Here is a 25,242-nt window from a genome sequence, read left to right as displayed (position 1 = left end):
GATTTGCAGAAATAATTTGCATTTCCTTAAAACAGGTTGGAATATTTCCTGTGCTCTTTCTTTTATGTCAGTCAGACAAGTGATGTGAACACAGCCATGTGGCTGTAATAGATGGTTATGGGCATTGGTGGCTTATAATTACAGTAGTTTGAATAACCTTAAATCAGGAAGAGAATCCAAAAGAACATATGCCTTTATGTATCATCCACACACACAAAAAAGTGAAAGTGTGTGCTTGTGTGTGTGAGTGGGGGAGGTGGTGATGGGGTGGGGTTCGTGGTCTAAAAAACATCCATGATCCAAGGCGTTTTAATTAGCTACTGCATATAGTACATTACTGTAAGACTGACACAATATGCTGCACACACACACACACACACACACACACACACACACACACACACACACACACACACACACACACACACACACACACACACACACACACACACACACACACACACACACACACACACACACACACACACACACACACACACACACACACACACACACACACACACACACACAAAATACAAACAACAAAATTTAAAGAACAAACACTCAGACAGTATATAAGTTCAATACTTCCCACTCTGCCCTATCCAGGTCCCCTGTTAGCATTACTTCTTTCCACATATGTATCTATTTGAACTCTTAGGCTTGGGGTTGCAGTTTTCATATCTTTTTTTCTGTGAAATATGAGAATTATTAGGTGTTGTCAAAACCATCATGTCCAATTCTGTACCACCATAGCCAGGAGATTAATTATAACCTACGGGATTCTATTATTCACAAGCTAGTTGTCAGAATAAACTAAACCTACCTCATCTTGTAAGATTTAAAACACCAGACAATGCACACAATCACTCTCCACATTGGGACTGAGCCAAGCTTGACCAAGTTACTGACTAATGATGTGATTCTGTCTTTCTTTGCTTGGCTTTGTATAAAGGAGGATCCTATCATTCAAACACCTAAAGTAAATAGAAGGGAAAAAAGACCAAAAGGAATGGAAGGTGACAACTGTGATACAGTACCATGTAAACGAAAGCTTATCAAATAAGCTTGCTAGCAACTATTGAAATTAGATTAAATGTTACACTGTATGCTTTGCTGCTTCTACTGACCCTTTCTTTATACTGTTGCTAGAGTACTATGAAATTATTGTATAGAAGAAAAATGTTGATATCTAGTGGGCTTGCAGTGCAATTTCTCTTCTGATGAATCTGTTCGGTTATTTTATCTCCTCCCGATTTACATTCCTGTAGCTGAATATAACATTCACAGCTGGTGTAATAGGGAAATCTATATTGCTAAACAGAGTCATTGTAATAATGCTACATGTGTGTGTATATATCGGTTCAGGTATCACAATAACAAGTACACATTTTCTGAAAACAAAATGTCTGATATCACTAGGTGGTTGTAGAGGAAGGAACGTTCATTGTCTAGAGTATTAATAAAATTATTTGAAGATCCCTAAAGTACAAAACAAAAAATGCCCATTGAAAAAGCACAATGTCTAAATACTCTACGGTATTGAAAGTTTAGAATTTTAGCAAGGCATTTTCAACATAAATATCGTTGTACTCTGGCTAGGCTAGCTAACATATAATGGGTACCTGATTAGACTTGTTGGAGGTGTAACTCCAGGCAAGTAGGTTGATGTTCAATTAGATTTTGGGGGCATCCAGTACTGGAGAATGTTCATAGGGTCATAGGTAGGTACTAGGCTATTGGCCCTAGGGCCTATATAAGCCTAGCCAAATGGTACCCTGGCTTTTGCCACCCAAGAAAATTATTTTCCTGTGCCCCTGTCAAGCAGATCCACAGAAGTGATCCTCGGGTGAATTTCCTATCTCCCATCCAATCATCAAGATTTTTCTTGAAAAGTGCTAATGAAGAGATTTGTTTCATATAGATAGGTAGTTTGTTCCAGAGTATGGGAAGTCTCTGAGATAGGAATCTATCCCTTCAGCATGTTCTGTTTATTGTGGTGACAAGGTTTAGGTCCCTAGAGCATGTAGCTCGGAGGGATTGGGATTTCTTTACATGGAGCATGTTCAACAGCTCTGGGTTTGACATAGCTTTGTATGTTAGGCAGAGATCGCTTCTGAGTAGGCGATATGCGACAGAGTAAAGCTGGAGTTGTTTGAGACAGTCTGCGTAGGGCATCTGTTTGAGGCTGGTAATCCTCTTTGTGAGGTATTTCTGTGGCCTTTCCAGTTGTTGTAGATGTCTTGTGAAGTACATACCAAAAGGGGCATTGTACTCTATAATGGGTCTAATGAGTGAGGAGTAGAGGGGAACAGTGACCTCTTTTTTCCTGGATGAGAAACCTTTTGTGATGAGGTGTGCCACGTAGAAGGATTTCCCGACTACTGTGGTGATGTGATTATCAAAGGAGAGACTACTGTCCACCTGTGTCCCAAGGTCTCTTATCACACTTTCAGTGTTAAGTAGAATACCGCCTATGTGGTAGTTTATGGGTACAGAGTTTTTACCAAAAGGGATGACAATGCATTTTTTGGCATTGAGCTTGAGGCCATGGCTTTGACACCAGGCATTTGTCTCAGTGAAGCCCTTTTGTAGGATGTCCACTTCGTTAGGAGATTTGATTATGGCTCCTAGTTTGCAGTCATCTGCGACCTTTGTTAGCCAAAGAACTTCTGTGTTAGCCTGTACTTCAGAGAAGTAGATACCAAACATGAGAGTACCTAGGACTGAACCCTGTGGTACTCCACTTGTCACTGGTCTGAAGTTGGATTTAGAGTCTGCTACTTTCACAGTGTGGGTTCAGTCAGTGAGCCAGTTGGCAACCCATCTTGTGACATAGGGATTTATACCTAGTTTAGTGAATTTGTCTATAATTCCAGAGTGCGGGATGGTGTCGAAAGCCTTGGTGAGATCTAGATAGGCTGTGTGTACCACCTTACCCTCATCTACAGCTTTGATGACCGCTTCAAAGAAGTCTATCAGGTTTAGGAGACATGATCTGCCTTTTACAAACCCGAACTGGGTAGGGTCCAGAGTTTGGAGATTACCAATGTCATTGTTTATAATTCCATGATGATACGCTCCATAGCCTTGCAGACCAGGCTCGTCAGGCTAATGGGGCAGTAGTTCCTGGGGTCCGTAGTGGCTCCCCCTTTGTGGAGTGGGATAACAGTTGCTGTGCACCATTCAGTGGGCACAAAGCCTGAGGTGAGGCTATGACTGAACATGGTACTTAGGTGGGGTGTCAGTTCGTTGTGTAGTTCATGTATAATGCAGCCTGGGATGTTGTCAGGTCCCATGGACACTGTGTTCTTGGCTTTGGAGAGTGTGTTTTTTACCTGTGCAGCCGTGATTACAGGTACTTTGCATTTTTTCAGTATAGAGATCGGCCCTTTAGGAGATGAGAGAGGGATAAAGTTAGCACTGAACCTATCTGCCAGGATGTTAGCAATATCAGTTGGGTCTGTATATTTAGTGCCATTGTGCCATAACTCAGAGCAGATCTGAGTGTTGCCATTGAGATTCTTGACATAGCTATAGAATGCTTTGTGGTTGTCTTTAGAATCAGTGGCGATTTTGTTTTTGTAACTAGCTTTGGAGGATTTTATGAGGGATCTCAGCTTCATACTGAGGATGACCATGGAGTTCTTCCAGTCATGGGATTTTACTCTTTTTTGCAACTGTTTCTTTTTTCTCTTGTAGTGTTTGTTTATAGCAGGGGACAACCAGATTGGCTTCCTTTTTTTGGAGGATACCATCTTGGTTCTGTTAGGGATTGCACGATCCATGCACTCGTGTAAGTGCTTATAAAGTGCAAGTGTATAGGATTCAGCAGTCGTATCTCTATTGTCCATCAGCATGGGCGTCGTGAAGTTTTCCACGTCTGTCTTAAGAAGCGTGAAGTTGGCTTTGGAGAAATTATTTATGGTTGTTTCCCTAATAGGGGGTGGGTCTGGGATGTGGATGTCTAGGTTTGTGGATGTCTAGGGTGATTTGCTTGTGGTCGGATCTGACCAATGAGGAATTGACCTCTGGTGTGGAATACCGGTTGCCCATGTTAGTAATGACCAGGTCTAGGATATTGCTGCCCCTGGTTAAATCTGATTTACAAACTTTGGTCAATTAAGCGTTCAGGTAGGAACTAGAAATGACATCAGCTATTCCCTTTCTTGCATTGGGTTATTATCAGGATTACACCTTATATAACTGTTGTTATTTCATTTATAGTCATGTTGGCAATGGAAGTCACAAATTTCTCCAGATGGATCAGATATATGTGAACATAATAATGTGATGACTGAATTTATGGAGGATGAGGAAGAATTGTACTGTTATACCTAAACATAGACACAGACACCTAAATATTTGACTCCCCTGGTTTCATTATATAGATTGCAAAGTTGGATAGGTTATTGATAATGGAGAGGTTAGCAGCATGAGCTATCAGTGACACACTAAATAAGATTTTATCCAAATACTGATGTCCTTCAAACCTGAAGTCCTTAACATTCTACTTGCTTTATTTTCTTATTAAATTCATCTTTGTTTGGAGTAATGTTTTCTGTTATAATATGAGATAAGATTTTGATCATTTATTTGAAATCTATCCTTCTGCAATTCAGTAATGTATGAAATTTAGAGGGAAAGATAAAAAAAATGCTACTTTCATGAAACCTGATATACATTTAAAGTGCATAATAGATGAAGAGTTATCACTATATTTTCTGAATATAAATCATTCTATAGTCTATTAGCTGTTTTACAAAAGAGAAATTCCTGCTCACAGCTTGAATTTGAAGGCTCTACACACTGTTTATAATTTCTACCTCATGCCATTAAAGTTTCTATGTCTTTAATTGCCTGCTTTATTAAATATTCAAGAACCCTTTTGATTACATAACTACTACTGAGATTTATGAAGGGAGGCAGTTTTAAGATGAAGTGCAAATGATACCCCTCAACCTCTTAGTGCAAGAAATCTACACAAAACCAAAAATAATAATTGGACAAAGGCTTAAAACTAGGGATAGATCTTAAATATATTGCTTTTATTTATATATTTTATTTATTTGCAGTTTGTTAACTGGGAAGGTCAATTGGGCTGAAAATTAGCCCTTTTTCAATGGAGGCCTGGGGAGAAAAGCTCAATGTACATGCATATGAAACACAGCATTAATTTATATACAGACATCAATCTATATACAGACATATGAAACACAGAAACTGCTCTAAGCTGCCCACTGGCTAAAAGCCCTGCTAAGGTTATTATTCATCTGAAACTATCTGTGCATTTTACATTTGCTGACCTGGGTATATAGCACTATTCCCTAGCCCCACCTATAGTATCAACCCCTAAAACTATACTCCCCCATATTTTATCTACAAAATTGGAAGAAAATTACAGAGATTTCCCCAAAATTAAATAAAAAAAATTGAAAGTAAAACAAGGTTAAAAGAAAACCCCTAACTTACAATTTATACAGTACTTTTATTCATTTTGAGCCTATCCTGTTAAACCTAATCAGAATTAATTACTTACTTGCAGGTTTCTTGTGTGAGGTTAAGCCATGCAAGCCTATCATACCTGGAATCCACTCCACCTGCACAACTATGTAAGTGAGGTTTGAAATACACCTCTGAATCCGCCATTTTTTAAAAATCAGTGCTCCTGGACACAGTCGGCAGCCCTCACCCTTGTGGTATGTGTCTAATGTTTTAAGCTATATTCGTGTATTTACCCTAGTGAATTTCAGCATTTCTACAAGTTTTGATGCAAATACTGTCTTTTTGTCAAACAGAAATGCATAAAGTGTACTAGAATGCTTAAGTGCTCTACAGCTATGGCAATCTGATTTATTGTATTAAGCTAGCTAGCCTGGATATATAATTGCTACTGAATGTTGCCTAGAATCTGCTGAGATTGCAACATAGCAGTATTGACCCTGTTGCAACAGAATAGCAAATTAGTGGCTGTTAAGCTAGTACAACATCACCTTGAATGTTTAAACCTTACTGAACTTGTGGATTATATTCCTTAAGCTACGGACGGCCAAACACATTGGTCTGTGATTTAGAAGCTATATTATAATGTTGTAGTGGCTTTTAAACTTGTAGAATCACTAGGTGTTATGTTATTACATAGAGAACCTGCTGAGTATGTTTAAAATGCTATGAATGGCCAAAAGCTGTGGTCTGTGTATTTTAGAAGCTACAGCATACTGATTGTGAGGCTTGTTGCTCGGAGGGACTTAATTAACTTATAACAGTAAAAACACACATTAAAATTAACAGACTATAGCCTCTCCTCCTTAAATATGCATAAGGACTCTAGTACCTGCATCTGTTATGTAATTACAGTAGGTACATCAAGAAAGCCGATATTTTATATCTAAACAGAATAATAAGGGAAAACAGTTGTATTGTGGATGTAAATGTTTTGTCTCCCTGCACATAGTGTTACTGTTTGAGCCCCAAACCTGTGCTAATTAAATTTAAACTATCTTTCCCACCAGGAGCCATCCCCCTAAACAAGCAGTCCTGCAAGGCTTACAACAGAAGGACGCATCCCTACTGAATTACACAGAAAACCTGCTCTAAGCTGCCCACCGGCCAAAAGCCCTGCTAAGGTTATTATTCATCTGAACTTATCTGTGCATTTTACATTTACTGACCTGGGTATACAGCACTATTCCCTAGCCCCATCTATAGTACCAACTCCTAAAACTATACTCCCCCCATATTTTATCTACAAAATTGGAAGAAAATTACAGAGGTTTCCCCAAAATTAAATCAAAACTTTGTAAGTAAAACAAGGGTAAAAGAAAACCCCTAACTTACAATTTATACAGTACTTTTATTCATTCTGAGCCAATCCTGTTAAACCTAAGCAGAATTAATTACTTACTTGCAGATTTCTTGTGTGAGGTTAAGCCCTGCTCCGCTTGCCCTCACTGTGTTCAGGCTCAATCCACAGCCCTCCCTGCCCCCAATTCCCACACACCCTCACTGTGTCTAGCCTTATAGCAACTATTCCACTCCCCCTTCAGCTGAACCAGTCAATAATCCCCTACTCAGCCTAACTCATCCCATTTCCACACCTCCTTTTCCTATCCAGACCAATCAGTTCTGCACTTTGTAAACTACTCCAGCCCCCACCCCTCCCCCAGTAGCAAATATCCAACCTCAAGATCCTGAGGGCCCTAGTCCTATAACACCAATATAGCCTCCAACCATGATACCATACAAAGCAATGTCACTACTCTCTGATATCCCTCATGCTATTCCCATATTTCCTCTCCATTTATGAAAATCAGTCCTACCTAGGATTTCACCACCCAAAATCTAAAACTAGGCCTGATGTGTCTAATAACACAGGCTTCCCACTAGTTACAACTATTACCAACTCCTTAACAATGAAACACTATCTGGCTATTAGACCCAGATACATCAGCTCAAAATCTAAATGCAATTAAAAAAATCTATAAACAAAATCCTGAAAGTTATAGCAATTATACGCAATAACCTAGAAATGGATGGAGACATTCATCCAAATCCTGGCCCTGCCACCTTAGATACTGGAACTTCCACTACAACTAACCCAGTTTTATCACTATCAAATAATAAGGCCCCCAATTCTCTCCTGATCTGCCAACTAAATATATGTGGCATAAATAACAAAGTACACAATCTGCATGGCCTCCTACAAGTCCATTCCCCTGATATTCTATGCCTAACTGAAACTTAGCTGAAACCATCAACCTCAGATAATGAAATACTACCACCTGGGTATAATATACTTAGACTTGATCGCTCCACCAGGAAGGGAAGAGGGGTAGCTGTACTCTTCAAATCTACACTGAATGCCACCTTAGACCCCAGTCAATCACCCCAGGTCAATAAGGCAGAAATAATCGCTACCAAGCTCCAAATTAACAATAACAAAAATATAAATATAGCCTGTGTGTATATTCCACCAGGAAATAATAGCAATACCCTAGAAGATATCCTCCAGTGGTTAGCTAATAACTACCCACAAGAAACCATAGTACTAGGAGACCTTAACATCGATTGGATACTTGTTCCTCTCAATCTCCTACCACTCATGTAAACCTGCATGGGTTCACACAGGTCATATCCACCCCCACCAGGATAGGTACACTTAACCAAAAAGATAGTGCACTAGATCGGATGCTAATCAATAGCCACCCCCAAATGTATTCTTCGGGGGCCATCCCCGATGACGTCAGCAACCACTTTCTTACCTTTATCTGCAAACACAAATCCAATTACTCCCAGCAGCCAGTCTACAGAACATTAAGAAATTGTAAAAGCTTCAATACTAGGAAGTTTCAGGATGAACTTAAGGCATGCAACTGGACTGCTCGAAAGCACCTGCCCGAGATGAAGCTGTCTCCCACTTTAACAATAAATTCCTCACCATCCTTGATGCTCATGCTCCCACTCGTTCCATGAGGGTAAAAACAAAAGCTGAACCGTGGCTCTCTAAAGAAACTAAAACAAAAATCAGTCAGAAATAAGGCATGGACAACATGGCGTGCTACAAAAGACCCCATAAATCAAATCAAATTTAGACAATTAACAAATGAGACAAAACAAGCTATTCTATTAGATAAAAAAATACTACCTCCATCTTCAACAAGGGAACCAAAATAACCCCCAAAAATTCTGGGCAGGGATAAATAAATTACTGCACCCAGGTCAAACCACCACTCCACCTCCCTCAGCTTCTACTGATAAACTACCAGAGGATATTGCTAACACCTTTAATAATTTCATTACTGAAACCATCCAAGCCCTTGCAAGCCAAATACCCCTTAACTCCTCTAATCCACTGAATAGCACTTCCAGCCCTCCTTTAGCTTCCAACAGTCTCTACATCTTTCATTCATTTACTACTCAAAAAATGAAAACCTACTACCCTAACCGCAGACCTTCTCCCAGCCCAATATTTGCAAAAAGCTGCTGATACCATAGCGTACCCTGTTTCTACTCTTATCAATCGGTCCATATCAGAAGCCTCAGTCGCCTCTATTTGGAAAAAATCTCATGTCATACAACTCCATAAAGGTGGTAACTCTACTGGGTTATCCAATTATAGACCCATAGCCATCTTATCACCTCTGGCAAAAATAATGGAAAAATGCATCCATAAACAACTCCTGAACTTTCTAACCCAAAACAACCTACTGGCTAACTCCCAGCATGGCTTCAAACCATATCATAGTACCACCACAGCTCTCATCACCTTCTCTAATGCAATAAGCTATAACAGGAACAACAACAAGCTATCTTCAGCCCTTTTCTTGGACCTGTCAAAGGCTTTTGACATGGTTAACCACCATCTTATCATTAACACCCTGGCAACAATGTCCCTAAGTAATCACCCTCTCTGATGGTCTGAATCTTACCTGCACGATAGACAACAATCTGTCTTATGGCAGAACAAACACTCAAACCTTCTACCCAACATTCTAGGTATCCACAGGGGTCTATCTTGGGACCACTTCTCTTTTCCATTTTTATCAGTGACCTCCACACTGTAATTCCTGAAACCATCTACATTCAATATGCAGACGACTCAACGTTGATCTGCACTGCCACCTCACAAACAGAACTGCTATCAATAATTCAGAGTACTTTCAACCTAGAAGAGAACTGGCTTGCCGCTCGCTGTCTGATTCTCATCCCTAATAAAACAAAGTTCCTACTTTTCATTCCCACTCAAAGATCCATGGCGTTATCTCTCTCCATTAAGGCTAATAACGGTACCATTATCTCTCCAGATGCCCATACAAAACTACTAGGAGTTATTATAGACAACAGTCTTAAGTTTGATGTGCACGTCAACAAAACAATCAAAACCATTAACAGAAAACTGGGCTCACTTTATAGGATAAAGCCATTCCTTACCCCATATGCTAGGACCTCCATTGCCCGCTCCCATCTACTACACTCTACTATGCTTCCCCTTTACTGACCAACTTAAATAAATCTGATCTTAACAAACTCTCAAACTGCTATAATAAGATAGCTAGATTTGCAACTGGTCTACCCCATAGAAAACATCATTGTAAAAATCTAAATTATCTCGGATGGCTAGAGCTACCCAGGCAGATTCAGTATAATCAACTCATTGTTGCTCACAAAGCACTTAACCAGCCAGATAGTACACCTGCCCTGAAAAACATCATCTAGCCCCACTCCAGCTCCAGATCACTCCAGTCATCTAATAGACTATTAGTGCAAACCATCAAATCCAACAACTCAGCTGGTAACTAACTCCCTGTTCGCCAACTCTGCTGGCAAAATTTGGAATTCCCTTTCTGCTAACATTACCCTGGATACCACCCTATCTCAATTCCAAAAAGCTCTCACAGAGTATTTCAAGTCTCAATAGTTATGTCCCTGTTGCAAGCCTGACTAAATCTTTATGCATAGTGGTACATCTATCCTATGTCTGTAAGTGTTACTCAAATATCTTTGGTTAACCAGTTTAGAAGATTGTTATTCTGTACAAATGTAAATGTACTAGAATAAGTGGTATAGTTGCATAAATTTAACTAGACTGTAAAATGTGTTATATTTGTATTATGTTATGATTACTCCTGTTCGACATGACATTGTAATGATTGCATATGTATACCTTTGGAGTTTTTCTCCCCAGGCCTCCGCTGAAAATGGACATGTATCCACTCTGACTATCCCGATCAACAAATGTAAAATAAAATAAATAAAAATAAATAAAAATTAATATAATTAATACAATGAATTGATACAAACCAGAAATAAGTACCAAAATCTGTAAGTATCACTGTGGGGAAATATAGAATATTGTACAAATTGAATGCTGAGCAGGACTGTCAGGGTTTATAGAGTGTGTTAGAGATTTCACATCTATTGGTGTGATCTGATATTTACAAAATCAAGTTTATGTATCATTAACAGTGTTGTAGTATTATTGTAGTTTGCAAAGATAAATAGGTTCAGAACAACCTGAGGTGGTGAGAATTCAATTTAGCGAGGGATAGAAATACATATGGGGGATGGGGAGATTAGGAGGGATGGGAGTAGGAGCATTCCTAGGTAGAGGAGAGATGAGAGTAGAGAAGAGTCTTGAAGGATATGAGGCTCTAAGTGGTTCAGATATGGGGTGGAAGTGAATTCCCTTTACGTGCTAGGGAGAAAGACAGTAGGAGATGCCCCGGAGTGCATATGGATTTATAAACCTTGAGGAGATTCTGATTGTTGGACCTAAGGGATAGATCAGGGAGATGCAAGGTAAGGATGGATGACAGAGAGGGGCATAGTGTTGGATTAAAGATAAGTTTCTGAGCAGTCTGGAGCTGAATGTACAAGAGATAGTTAGGGAGTTCTAGCCAATTCAGTGACTGTAAGGCAATGCAGTGGTGTGAGGAGGACTTGGAACTGGTGGCAAACTTGGCAGTTTTATTGCAGCAGGATGCCAGTTTAGCCTTAAGTGTGGTTTGTAGGTTGGTATGGATAGGGACCCTGTAGGTGAGGGAGGGAAGGAGATAGGTGTTAGAGAGGGCAAGCTTGGATGATGGGGTTAGGAAGCGATTATGACAATAAAGCATTCTGAGCTTCTGGTGAATTTTCTTTATGTTGGTTTGAAGGTGAATGTCAAACTTTAGTTGTTCATTGATGTGAACACCTAGTGTATGGAAGTACTTCAATGGGGGTCATGCTTTGGCTTAATATGGAGAAGAAGTGTATGTCTAATTTGGTATTCTTAGATGGGGTAAAGATCATAATATTTAGTTTTAGCTGCATTCAGAGCAAGGTGATTATTAAGCATCCATGCCTCATTGTTGTTAAAGGTGACTTGAGTTGCATGCATTAGTTTGGGGAGAGAGTCAGCTGAGCAGATGATAGTTGAATCATCTGCATATTGCACTAATTTAGTGTTTGGGATACAGAGATGAAAGTTGTTAATGAAAATGTTAAATAGTAAAGGTCCCAGGATAGAGCCTTGGAGCACACCTGTTAGAGTGTCAAGGTAAGAAGAGGTGAGGTTATTCCACTTGATGGCTTGTTGCCTGTTTGAGAGGTAGCTGGAGAGCCAATTGATGGAAAGGGAGGAGTGATTGAGTTGAGAGAGAGTTTAGATAATAGTAGCCTATGGGAAATGGTGTTGAATGCCTTAGAAAGGTCGAGGAGGAGGGTAGCTACAATATTTCCTGAGTTGCGTGCTTGGTTGATGTTATTGAGGAAGGATAGAAGGGCTGTGGTAGTGCAATGCCTGAGTCTGAAAATATTCTGTGTTGGAGTTAGCAGATGGTTGTCTAGGAGGTAAGGTAATAGCTGCAGGTGGATACATTTTTCAAGAATTTTGGAGATAGGGGGAAGAATTGCTATGGGCGAAAGTTGGATATTTCTGTATTGTTGCCATCTTTGTGTAGGGGAATGATGAAGGCGTTTCTCCAGAGGAGGGGTACATAGGATTCTTGTATAGAGTGATTGATTAGAATACAGATGGAGAGAGCTATACTGTCAGCAGCTATCCTAAGGAAGTTAGATGGTAAGTTGTCAGGAGCATTGGTACATGGTTTTAGTTTTTGGAGAAGTTTCTTTATAGTATTAACAAGAATTGGTTTGAGAGAGAAGGGAGGAGGGAGGTTTGTACTGGAGGTAGAGGGAGAAGAATTAAGCATGTGAGAAGTGAGTGGAGGTAGTGAGTTGTTATGGAAGGATGTGGTGAGCTTGGCTATAGAGTTTATGAGGAAGGAATTAAATCTGGAAGCTATGATATTATCAGGGGAGTTGAGGTCAGGGCAAAGGTTGACATTTTTTCCGGGACTAAGGAGGGCTGAGATACTGATCCAAAATTTCTTGGGGTTGGTTTTGTGGTTGTTTTGAATGTTAGAGTAGTAGGATTTGCTATCAGATGTGATTAGTTTTTTGAGTGTATTGCGGAGTTTTTTGAATTCTGCAAGGGAGGTAGGAGTTTTATGTTTTAGGTAGAGTTTCCAAGATTTATCACGGGCATGCATGAGGGTTATTGTTTCCTTATAAAGCCAGGGGGCAGTCTTTGATTTAACTCTTTTAGTTCTTGGTGGTGCTAAGTTGTTAAGTATATTAATGAAAGAATTATTAAAGTAATTCACAGCGTGGTCTAGTGGAAGAGTTTTTAGAGGGTTCCAGTCTATATGTTCTAAGCAGTCTGTGAAGGATCCAGGCTTGAAATTAGTGTGGTTACGTGTTAAAATATAATTATATTGCAGGTGAGGGGTGGAAGGTGAGCAAAGTATGAAGGTGGGAAGGTGATCACTAATGGAATTAGGTAAGGTGCCGCTATCGCAGATGTTATTGGGATGGGATACTAATATCCAATTGATGATGCTGCCAGAAGAGCTATGTTTGTTGGGCCTAGCAGAAGAGTTGATTAATTGGGAGAAATTATAAAGGTTTACAGTTTGGGGAGTTTTGTTTGAGTGAATGGAGGTCCAGTTAATGTTAACATCCCCAAGGATGATTGATTCATTACTTATGTTAGATGAGAACCAGGAAAGGATATCTTTATGTAGAGGGATGTTGTTACCTGGTGGAATATATAGGGCAGCTATAACTATGTTTATTATTATATAAGCTTAGAAAGTTGCTCTTATTTTATTTTATATTTATTGACATTTGTTAACCGGGTTTGTCCAACTGGGCTTGTGGCCCATTTTCAGTGGAGACCCGAGGAGAAAAGCTCCAGTAATACATTTTAAAATAAGTACAATTCTAAACAATATTGATATAATAGCAGTTATAACAAAACAATTCACAAATGTTGGGTTACATGCATAAAGTTAAAGTTGCATTAAAAAGAAGCTAAGTAACAATTTTACATTGATATAGTTCAATAGGTCAACAATAAAATTTTTTGTTTGTATAAAATTTTGCAAATGCATAGTAGACACATTGGAGAGAGAGGTGTAATGAGGTACTAAGCATGGTCCTTTTGAGGGTACATAAAGGGAAGGAAGACTAGGTAGGGTCATGGCAGGGCAGGTTCTGGAATTGAGAAAATAAGTATAAAATATATAAAATATATAAACTTTGAAAGTTGCTAGAATAACAGGATCTGTGTTAGCATGTGTTTTTCTGAAGGATATTAAGTCTGAAACTGAAATGTATGTCATTAACAGCTATAATAATCACTCTGGCAAATTGCTTCAATAACTGGTATAGTTAGTCTGATTTCTTATGTTATTACTTCCTAAATGTGCAATAGTCAGGAGTGTGTCACCACTCCATACATGTGCAATATGAACATCAGAATATATCATACTACAACTGATGCCCTGACCCCAGTTCCCCTGATAATATCATAGCTTCCAAATATTCTAAGCAGTCACAAAGTGAAGTCATAGTCTTGCAATACCTACTAGTATAATACTGTCCAATGTCGTCCTGTCCAATTGTGGTAATTTATTGTGTTGTTAGTATTTTAATTATTACTGTGTGTGCATTAGTATTACTGTCATTCAATCTGTAAATTCATTGTTATGTCTTGCACGGGGACCAAAGCAGCATAATTTAATTCAGCTTGCTCTGCTGTGTATATCTGATGAACAATAAAGTTTACTTTGACTTTGATTATTTTGTGATTCCAGTCCTTAATGATTGGCCAGAAAACCACACATTTTATGATGAATAGACCAAAACGTCAAATTAAAATTATGTACATTCTATGGAAATATGGACAGCTGAGATGTATGATGCAGATGCTCTGAAAATAAAATTGCTGAATTGGTCAACTCCTAGTCACTTTCCCCAACTAGCACCTTTAGTTTTCTTGGCATTTTGTACTACATGGTGAATTTCTAAGAACTTTGTAATGCTGGGATATTTCTTTTCTATGAGAACACTGCCATCCATACCTTGTATTTCACTGAGATGATTTCAGTTTTGTATCACTGACATATATATGTAATAGTAGCTATTCCACTACTAACCCTTGTGCAACTCCCTGTGCATTTCTTGAATGCATGGGCATTAATGAGCTCAGTTAAATGTGTAAAGTGGATCATGTAGAGATTCAGTAAGCACGCTAGTTTCACATAACTAAAGTGTTCTAGTATGTAGGTTAGCACAGAATCATTAGCAGCATCAAACATTTTACTGTGGTCTAGGAACAGTGCTGCAGTTGCCTCTCTGGCATTGTTTTTTTCTTAGAATGTGGGCAGTTATTTTTATCAAAGTCATATCCATCCTTTCTCCTGACTAAAACTCAGTGGGCAAAACATTCTAAGCTATGGAAGTTGCAGAAGTGACTATAGCTTCTTCATTTATTTTAAAAGTCTGCTTAGGAATGACACTGACCTTTAACAAGCTCTGTTGTTTTTACTACCCTTTTGGTGCATAGCAATAATTATTACATCTTTTTAGAATTTCAGATTGGAGCAGTCTGGAACTTATTTTTAAGTCAGGCTTTTGATGCTAGATTTATGTTGTTAAATGCCAGCTTCTGTGCTTTTTATCATTCATGTTAGCATATAGTTAGTGTCTATCGTCCTTTCGGAGGGGCGCCTGTTTCTCCATTGACTTTCATGATCCAAAATGGGAGAATGAAGGTACGGAGATGATATCACAGCAGCTTAATGAATTTGACAGATGCATTCATAAATTATAGTAGTTTATACGTTAGTTGAATGTTTATGTCATATGTGATTAAACTGTAAATTGGTTATAGTACAGTGTGACTCCTAGAGGTAGTCCCCATCTTAGCAGTTAACTGTCTCATACTCTTTCTGGAGGTTATTTGACTTTCCTATTTTTGATCTCTGTAGATCCTAAATGAATTTACACTTTCAGTTTTATATTTCTACATAATATTTCAAAGTTTTATGCAGAGATGTTCTGAATTTTTTTGATATACTTTATATACTGCCATATACAGAATAATTTATTTTCATGAATGTTTTTCCTGTTGATGTTATCCAATCATAATATCTTTCTATAGCTCTTTGTTTTTCAAGGCAGAGGTCTTTGAACCATTTTTTTGTAAAATCATCTTGAAGTATCTTATGTTATTGCAATAGTAATTGGAGTATTTCTGAGAGGACAGTTAGACAGGTAAATTGGATAAAATTTGAAATCTGCTTGATTGCCAATTAATCTAAAAAAGATTTTTTTCTTTATTATAAGTGAATATTCATCAGTTAATTTAATAAGCCTGGTTCTAATTGTGTTGATGTTGCATGGATATGTTTAGACTACTCAGTGCAAGATCCTATTAAGAGTCCAATACTCAAAAAGTAAAATCAAAGTCAAACCAAATTTTGTTTTATGTGATTATCATCTAAGTACAATGAAATACTCAAGAAGCAGGAAAAGCAATGGCTAGTACCTAAGTATCATAAGGAATAAAAAAATACACAAGGCCACAAGACAAAAACTTGATCTTCAGTGATATGTAGAATGCATAATTAAGAACTTTATTTCAATGCAAATTCTTTGGTGGCATCTTAAAGAAGCAGACAGAGGGACTCAGCCAGTCCAGTGATGTTATATTCACAGGGCTAAGTCCTTGAAAATGAAAGAATAATGTCTGGAAAATTCAGACGGTATATTAAAACCAAGCAGTAACTCTCCTACACTACCTGAGCAGAGGGTATGGACCAGTATGAAAATAGCCAAGATCTCCTTCAGGTACTAAGAAAGCAAGTCATGTAAGGATTTTTACATAGTTGTCAAAAGTCTATTATCAGATCTGCAAATCTACAAATAATCAGTGCATACTGACAGCACAAAGGTGTTGTACTAATCTATGTGACCATAAGAAAAGAAGCATCACCCATCTCTGGAGTGGCCAGGAGATCTACTAGACACATTTGATGTGCTACCCACTTCATTGAGCAAATGGTCATTATCAGCCTTACTGAACTGAGAAAGTATTTAATATTTTTTTCCATACTAGATTCCTATTATTTTTCAGACTGGATAAATATGTGAAGAAATGTACTAACCCAAATTTGTTTCAAATGAAAGGAAAATAGGATGTCTAAGCCAACAGACAAAGACAACACTCAAGTCACTTAGTAAGTGCCTTTCCTGTGCAACCAGATTTCAAGTTTCATGCTTTCTGAGTGTCCTTCATTCCTGAGAAAGAAGTAGCCAAGTTTCATATGATTTGCCATTTTTCAGCTACTAAAAACACACCTTAGTAGCACCTGTCATTAACAACCAACCGGAAAGCTGCACTATTGTTTAATATGTGTCCCTAGGTGATGCAGTAATAACTATAATGGAAAAGGGGTGCATGAATTAATGCTGCTATGTGGTGTTTCCTGATGCTTTTCATATCTAACACTTACCTTCTGTTCCAGCAAGTCAACGTTCATTCATAATTGTGGGGTATTTATTACTTACTGAGGAGCCCTGAGTGCCACAGTAACAAAAGGGGGATTCACATTCGCATTTGGTCCAAATAAAGTGAATATTTCATGAGAAGGTGTAACAGGAATGTGAAACCGACAGCTCATGCCATTCTTTTTCCTGCCTAAATTACAAACGCGAATGCATGATATTCCAGCTATACACTGTGGTTAGAGAATAACGATGGACAACTGCACGCAGTACAATGGCAGGCAACATTCTTGCTGCCTTCAACTGCCACTTCCCATTTCCACACGTGGAAGGGGTGTAACATCAAAATTTGTCAATCTGACCAAATCACCTAGTAGTTAATAAGTGACCTAGAATAAAGGACGTAGAGGAATGTTAATAATATGTTGTTTTTGAGACCTTGCTATCTAGATATTCGACAGGTTTGCTCATATATCGCTCTTAACGTAGTCTGGAAGGAAGAAGATGACGAGTGCAGATGGAGAGCAGTACGAAGGCGATACAGTGTTACAAATATTTCTGGTGCATGGAAGGCCAGTAATCGGTCATAAACAAGTTGGACAATAAATAATCTGAGTCACTTTACTTTGTGGTGTTATGTCTCAGTGATACTAGGAGAAGCATATTTATTAAAGACATAGCCTGAGGATTAAAAGAAAACATTAATTATGATTTTAAGTCCATAGACAGGTAGCTAAGTAAAAAAGGAAGGCTGCATTTTTTAGGAATGTGAAGTAATCTACACTAAGAAAGCAGTGAAAAGCAAACACCAGAAACCAGAAGCCCACTGGAGTCTCTCAGGGTATCAGTAGGGTCGCCACCTGTTTTTTTTTCTGGACTATCCAGAAACTAAATTGATTCTCTGGTAGTCCAGAAAACACTGTACAAACTCCGGTATTCTGTTTCAAAAAAGGAAGCAGGCTATCGGAGTTTGTTAAATCGGCTGATTTACTATGCTTTTTTTTTTTTTTTTTTTTATAGAAAAGCATAGTAAATTTGCTAAAAGTAGGCATCAGTAATGGAAAAAGAGGGCATTCCCATCTGCTGATGTCACAGTGACATCACAAAATGGGTGGAATGCAGGCAAGGGGGGACAGGATAGGGCAGGGTTATGGGTAATGCGAGGGGTGTGGTCTTACTCCGGTTTTAGCCACAACAAAACTTGGCAACCCTAGGGATCAGTCTTGGACTGTTCCTTTTTGGCATTCACTTCTCAGAAGTCAAGGTCAATGTCAATGGCCTTTGGCTGACTAAATTTGCAGATGATTACAAATTAGGAGCTGCCATTAAATCTCACACTGGCACAAATGTTTTTCAGGAGGGGCTGACACAAACAACTAAATGCCAAGAATTACATAATAGTATCCTTTGGGAAGTCATCCATCCTTGGAAACTATCATATTGACAATATACCCCTTAGAGCTGATCCAGTAGTCAGGGACTTAAGGACACACATAGATAGTAATCTAGCCCTTGACTATCACGTGTCTACAGTGGTGAGCAAATCATTCTATGTTGCCCAACTTATAAACAAAAGTATGGCATCTAAGTTCAAGGATGTCATTGTTCCACTGTATTCGGCATTCATCAGACCTGTCATTGAGTACAGTGCCCCCTTTGGTATATACCTAACCAGGCATCTCCAACAATTGGAATGTCCACAGAGGGTTCTCACTAAAAGAATACAGAGCATAAGTAAAATGTCCTATGCAGACAACTCCAAGGCCCTATCCCTGTATTCTGTCTCCTACAGGCTTTTGAGGGGAGATCTTTGCCCGGCATACAGAGCTTTGTCAGACCCCACTCTGACGGACCTCCTGCATATCCATAAAACAAACAGCAGTAGAATTACCCATTCTAAAGACTTAAACCTTGCCTGTGATATAAATAGGACCTGCTGAAGAGGTAGGTATGTATCCTAGAGACTACTGCATCTATGGAACAGGCTCCACATTCATGTGAAGCAGAGTTCCTCCCTAACCCAATTCATGTGCAACTTGGACAATTGGATGGGAAACTAGAAATTCATCCCTGGTTTGGCGCCTATGTCTCTAATGGACACATGAAACCTGTAAATGGTTCATCTCCTTGGCCCATGCTTAACACTTATCAAGGGTATCAGAACTTGTCAGAGATTTGAGATGCATGGCTAGGCTTAAAAATGCCCTTGTGGTCATTAGCCTAGTAAACACCTATGAACCTATGAACCTATAACCTAGTCTCCCTTGTCCTGTTAAAGCATGGGACCTTTCATGTTGTGGGTTGACAGGAGGTATGACTAATAAGTGAGTGGTCTAGATGTAAGAGTAACTGCATTAACATAACTAAGCATTTAAAGAACAAACAACCAGGAAGCCACAATTCCACTACCAGAGTATTTAATAGGTTAAAACAACACAGTCAAAGCACTTTTCTCTTTATGACTTCTTCAGAACCTGGCTTTTTTATATACCAGTTTCAGGGTTTTCACTGAATTTTTGGTTTAATAAATAAGCATTTAAATAGGTGCTTGCAGGCTAGGACCAAGCATGAGACTGGCTAGGCAAGAAATCTCAAGGCATTAAGGAGGCTGTTTTGGTCAATGCTTAATCAGACAGGAGGTAGGACCCAAAACAGACCATCTTGGAGGCTGGCTGGAAGGACACCTGAGGGGCAAATATGAAGACAAAACAAAAAAGTCAAACATGTGAATACAGAAGATACAAGCTGAATAAATGTTGCAGTGAACTATTGCTGTTAGTTTATACAAATGTTAATAACAAATGTTGCTTTGGAAAAGTTTTGGAAGTAATCAATACACTGTTAAATGTAAATATTTATCTTATTTGAAAAGCAACTGGGGTTGTCTAAAATGCTAAAAATGATTGTGAGGAAACACAGATTTTTTAAAGTGGACCACAACTCTTTTTTTATTGTATGACTAAACCATGCAAATCTAGTTTGATGATAGATAACTTATTTCCACATTTTTTCAAAGTTGGTAGGCACATAGATATGCGAACAACCAGAATAGAGTAACAGATAAGGGAATTGGCTATTATAGCTAATTATACAAGATATAGCTGTCACTTTTTCTAAAGAACAACTACAATAAAAGATATGCGCACATGAAACATGCAATCTGAATTGAAGTACCAAGTACTCTTAACAAACTAATTTTGATTATTATTATTATTATTATAACCTTAGCTTTATTGTTATTATAACTCACAATGTTTGATAGCATGAAGGCATATTAATACAAATAATCTTGAATGATTAGACAGCAAGACATGCCTTAACTGAATACTGCTTATCTCATACATTCCCTTCTCACGATTAATTCCTTTAGTTGCCTTGCAAATTTATTTTGTATGAGTTGTATCACTACTGCCATCTAGTGGCACGCAGAAATTCCTTACTATTGTACACCATGAATGATTGAACATTTCTGCTTCATTTAAAACCGTGAATTATAAAATTACGTTCAGCTGTGTCTTTTTCGTGCTGCTTGATGCTTTATTTGTAAATATTTGTCATTTAGAAATTCAAGCATAGCTTATTTTTTTCTGGCACACTAAAGTTAACACTGATGTGGATATACAGTATTTTCCCTACTAACATTTGTAATTAATCAACATTTCTAACTCTTAAATTACATTGCATAACAAAACATGCAAACAGATAAACAAATCAATGTAAAGCTGCAGATAACTTAGATTCCTAGTTTATCCTAATCTCTAGGTAGACCAAAGTCATCTTTCACTTCGGAGCCACTGTCTCCAAACAGTGATGCTGTCCTCCTGTGTCCTCCCATGTTTCCAACCTGAAATGCAATGCTGCCTGAATGTTTAGTCACAGAAAGAAGGCTGTTGTACAGCAAATGGCCTGCCATTTAGGAGCATGGCTTGACATCTATTGACCAAACAGAACAGAAAGCTATGTTCAGTCAAGACCTCTTAAAATGCAAAGAATACTTACCTGCTTAACAAATGAATATATTAAAAACAGTGTAGCAATGTTTACCAGGAAGTTTTACTTACAGAGGCAGGTGATTATAATTGCCATTTCAAATGCATTTGTCATATTGGCATAATAATGTATACACCCCATGAGAAGTCTCACCTCCTTTTTTTTTATTGTTATTATGTGAGATGGAGTACTGCTTTCTTTCTCTTAAGTGCAGATTTTGTTTTGTTTTACAGATCACTGTCCTGCTTACATACGTGATACAGCATGTCAGACTATATGACATAAGGATAACAGCTTAATAAAAATAATAAGCTCCTAATGTATAATTTGTACAGCCAGGGCACTCCATATATTATAAAGAAAAAGAAAGCTAGGCTTGATTACTGGAACATTTATAGAATAGCTCCGGAACACAGAAAATTAAAAATCTTCATTCTAGCAGCTATAACACATAGAAGCACAGGCCAAGACAACTGGCAAAGAATGTTTGTCCGTCCACTTGTCGCACATTTTGAAGCATAATAAATAAGTAATAATAATCAACTACAAAAATAATTTATCTCAGTACATTTCCACGTGTGTGTGTGTGTGTGTGTGTGTGTGTGTGTGTGTGTGTGTGTGTGTGCGCATGTGCATGTGCGCGTGCTCGTGTGTGTGTGTCTGTTTGCAAATTCTAACAATCCTTTCACACAAGAATTTAATGCAGGTTTTTAGTTGTGAAATGTTGTTGGATTACATCCCCTCTCAGGAAAGCAGTCTACCTTCAAAACTGAATATTTCCTTTAAAGTGAGAGTACATAGCTCTGCTGTAAGATTATCTGAGTGGGAGATGTGGAGTATATTCCACATCTACAATGTAATAAAAATGTAGATGTTTTGTTGTAGTTTCTATTGGTTTACTGTCAGGATGTTATCATGTTTCAGTAGAGTGTGTTCATAGCTTTATAGGCAAGTAGTAAGCAATCAGTCCGAAGACCATTACATACTTGTCAATCGCATATATTCAAAAGTTTCCTTCAGACTCAAGAAAGGCATTAAAAGATCAAGGGAGAATTTCAAGCTGTCCATCAATTATCTAGGCTTACAGTGAACATGGCAAGGGAGGATAATCTGCTTCCCATGCAAGAGGAGTTTGTTCCAGAGGTGGGGGGCACATTGGGATATGATTCAATTATGCCAACATGTCTTATTTCTATGCTTATGAAGATTTAGACTGGTATTTTTTGTCAGTTACACAAATAAGTTAAGACTGTCACGGCTATGTGTGAACAAATGCAGTTGAGCTACAATTCATGGATGCAAATTACACTGATTCCCGGTGACCTTGCATATACTTATGCAAAAGCCAAAATAATGAGATGAAAATGAGGCATGATGTAAATCTTCATATACTAATGACATCTATTTTACACCATTTGCAATTCATAGTTGATTTTTGTTGCTTTTCCGCACTGGTCCCAGATACAGTACAAAAAGGAAAACATTACCAAATCTCTCAGAGTTGCAGTTCACAAAAATTCTATCTCTTGCAGTGAACTTTGCTATTTATATGTTGGAGTTGCTTGTCTTGGCCAGGCCAAAACCACCTGCATCCAGCGGCACTCAACCATCAAGAAGGCGAAAATATAAGCAAGGAATTACTCACTATAACTTTGATAATCGAGAAATCCTTGACAGGTTTAGAGTGGACAGGGACATATTTGACAAACATAGGGACACTGGAGGAAATTGTGGACTTCCTATTCCTGTGGACACCAGTGTATGTATAGCCCTCACTATACTTGCTCTGGGGACCTTCCAGAGACAGAGTAGGGACATGCTGTGGATCTCACAAGCTTCTGCCTTTAACCTTGGTTGTACTCTTGGCACATGTGCATCAGTACATCTATTTTCCAAGCCAGGACTATGGGTGCCTTTTATTGGCTGGCACATTTCCCTGAGGTACTCTGTGCAATAAATTACACCCATGTTGCAATTATGGCCTCTCCTGGTCAGCAGATGTAGTGGTACTGCAATAGGAAGCACTACCATTCCATCAATTGCCAGGTGGTATGTGATACATGGGGGTGTATTATCTATGCATCAGTCTAACGTCCTGGCTGTGCACAAGATTCCTATGTCTGGCATACTAGCTCACTTTGCCAATTTCTCATGCATGGTAGGATGCACAGTGGTCATCTTGTAGGTAAGATGATTTATTTTTTTTTATTTAGTATATTAAGGTTTATTTTTCAGTTTTGTCCCTCCACTTCCTTTCTATCTCTCTCTCTGTCTCTCTCTCTCTTTTTTAAGGAGATGCCAGATATCCACTGCAGCCAAGGCTCATTACTACAGTGAGAAATCTTTTTACAGCTATGGAGGATACATAAAACACATAACTGTCTCAGACTTGCATTGTCACTGAGAGGTTGTTTGACCTCCTAAAGAGTCATTTCAGGTGTCTGGATGAGTCTGGGGATGCCCTTCAGTATGTCCCAGCTGCTGTGTGCAGGATGTTTACTGCCTGTTGCATTTTACATAATATGATCATGAGCTGTTCTGGTGGTAAAGTGACCCATGCTGTCACCGCAGCTCCCATTTGTAGTTCCTGTTTGTCTAATAATGACCAGCTGGTGGCAGTAATAAGGAACCCTATGCAGCAGGCTTGTGCACAACATGTGTGTCTGTCTAGTCCAGAACTATTGATCAGGAATAATTGATGCATGCAGTGATGTTTGTGGACTGTGCTGTGTGGTACATGGTTTGCTGTCACTGTTCATCTGACATTCTCATTTATCTTAAAATAGTTTTGCATTATCACCTGTTAACTTGACTGCTCACTGATTCATGTTCAGTGATAATGAAAGGCATCAAATCAATAAATAAATCAACAGTTGTACCTGCTGTACTGAATAACTTTTTCTTTATTTTTTTCAGTATGGAATTATTTATTCACTATGCAATAGAAAGTAATACTGGCAACAAAGAAATATGTTATTCAATTATATGTGCCATTTATGTTTACTATATTCTGTTGAACTGCACATCAGATTGTTTTTTAGTGTTATACAAAATGTTTTTGACTTCAGAAACTGTCATCATGTGTGCAGTGAGGAGGGTGCAGTGACAGCAGTTAAGTTTACATGGCAGGATGCTTATTTTAATGTGTCATTTCCTTATGATGTATTGGACCTGAAATGATTGCACTACTGTCATGTGTTATGCAACTGCCACCAGAAGGAGCATTAATGCATGTATCATTGTTTTTGTCCAATGTTCATTAATGTATTTAATAGATGTAATGATTTGAATGCACAGTATAATGTAACTGACAGCTGTAAAGGGAATAACTGAATATACGCAACTGCCATCCATCTTCAATAAAATCTAATTCCAGCTAAACAGAAAGATTTGTCAATGAATGTAATTCACAGTAGTTCCAGATCAAATGAGTCTTACACATATCCCAATGATAGGCCTGGTGTTGGTGTAACTGATTTGTAGGACAGCCTATCATGACAACAGTAAGGTGCATTTTTCTAATTGTGTGATCAAATGGAGGAAGGTGATCCTGGTGTCACTGACTTTCTTGAATTGATACATTTCTTCCTTTGCACTTCATCTAGACCAGAGAAAAGCGTTACATGCATTTTGAAAAACATTCAAGATTCATTTCATATTTCTCTACTATTCTCCAGAATTTAATGAAATATTAGAAAATGCTGTAATAATTCATACAGATACGCATATAACAGTTAAAACGGAAAAGAAAATGAGAAAAATATCTACAGAGAATATAAGACATATTTATTCTTACATGTGGAAGAAATTCAAATTCCGATAAACAAGATCACTCTCTCTTTCACTGATAGCTGAGGAAGAAAGACAGTACAATCACCAACAAGAATCATCTGCTTGAGTCTTCTGGTAAGTATAAGA

This window comes from Protopterus annectens, chromosome 6.part0, assembly GCF_019279795.1.
Source record: "Protopterus annectens isolate FY-2018-M chromosome 6.part0, PAN1.0, whole genome shotgun sequence".
Lineage (NCBI taxonomy): Eukaryota > Metazoa > Chordata > Ceratodontiformes > Protopteridae > Protopterus > Protopterus annectens.
This window is presented reverse-complemented; position numbering follows the sequence as displayed.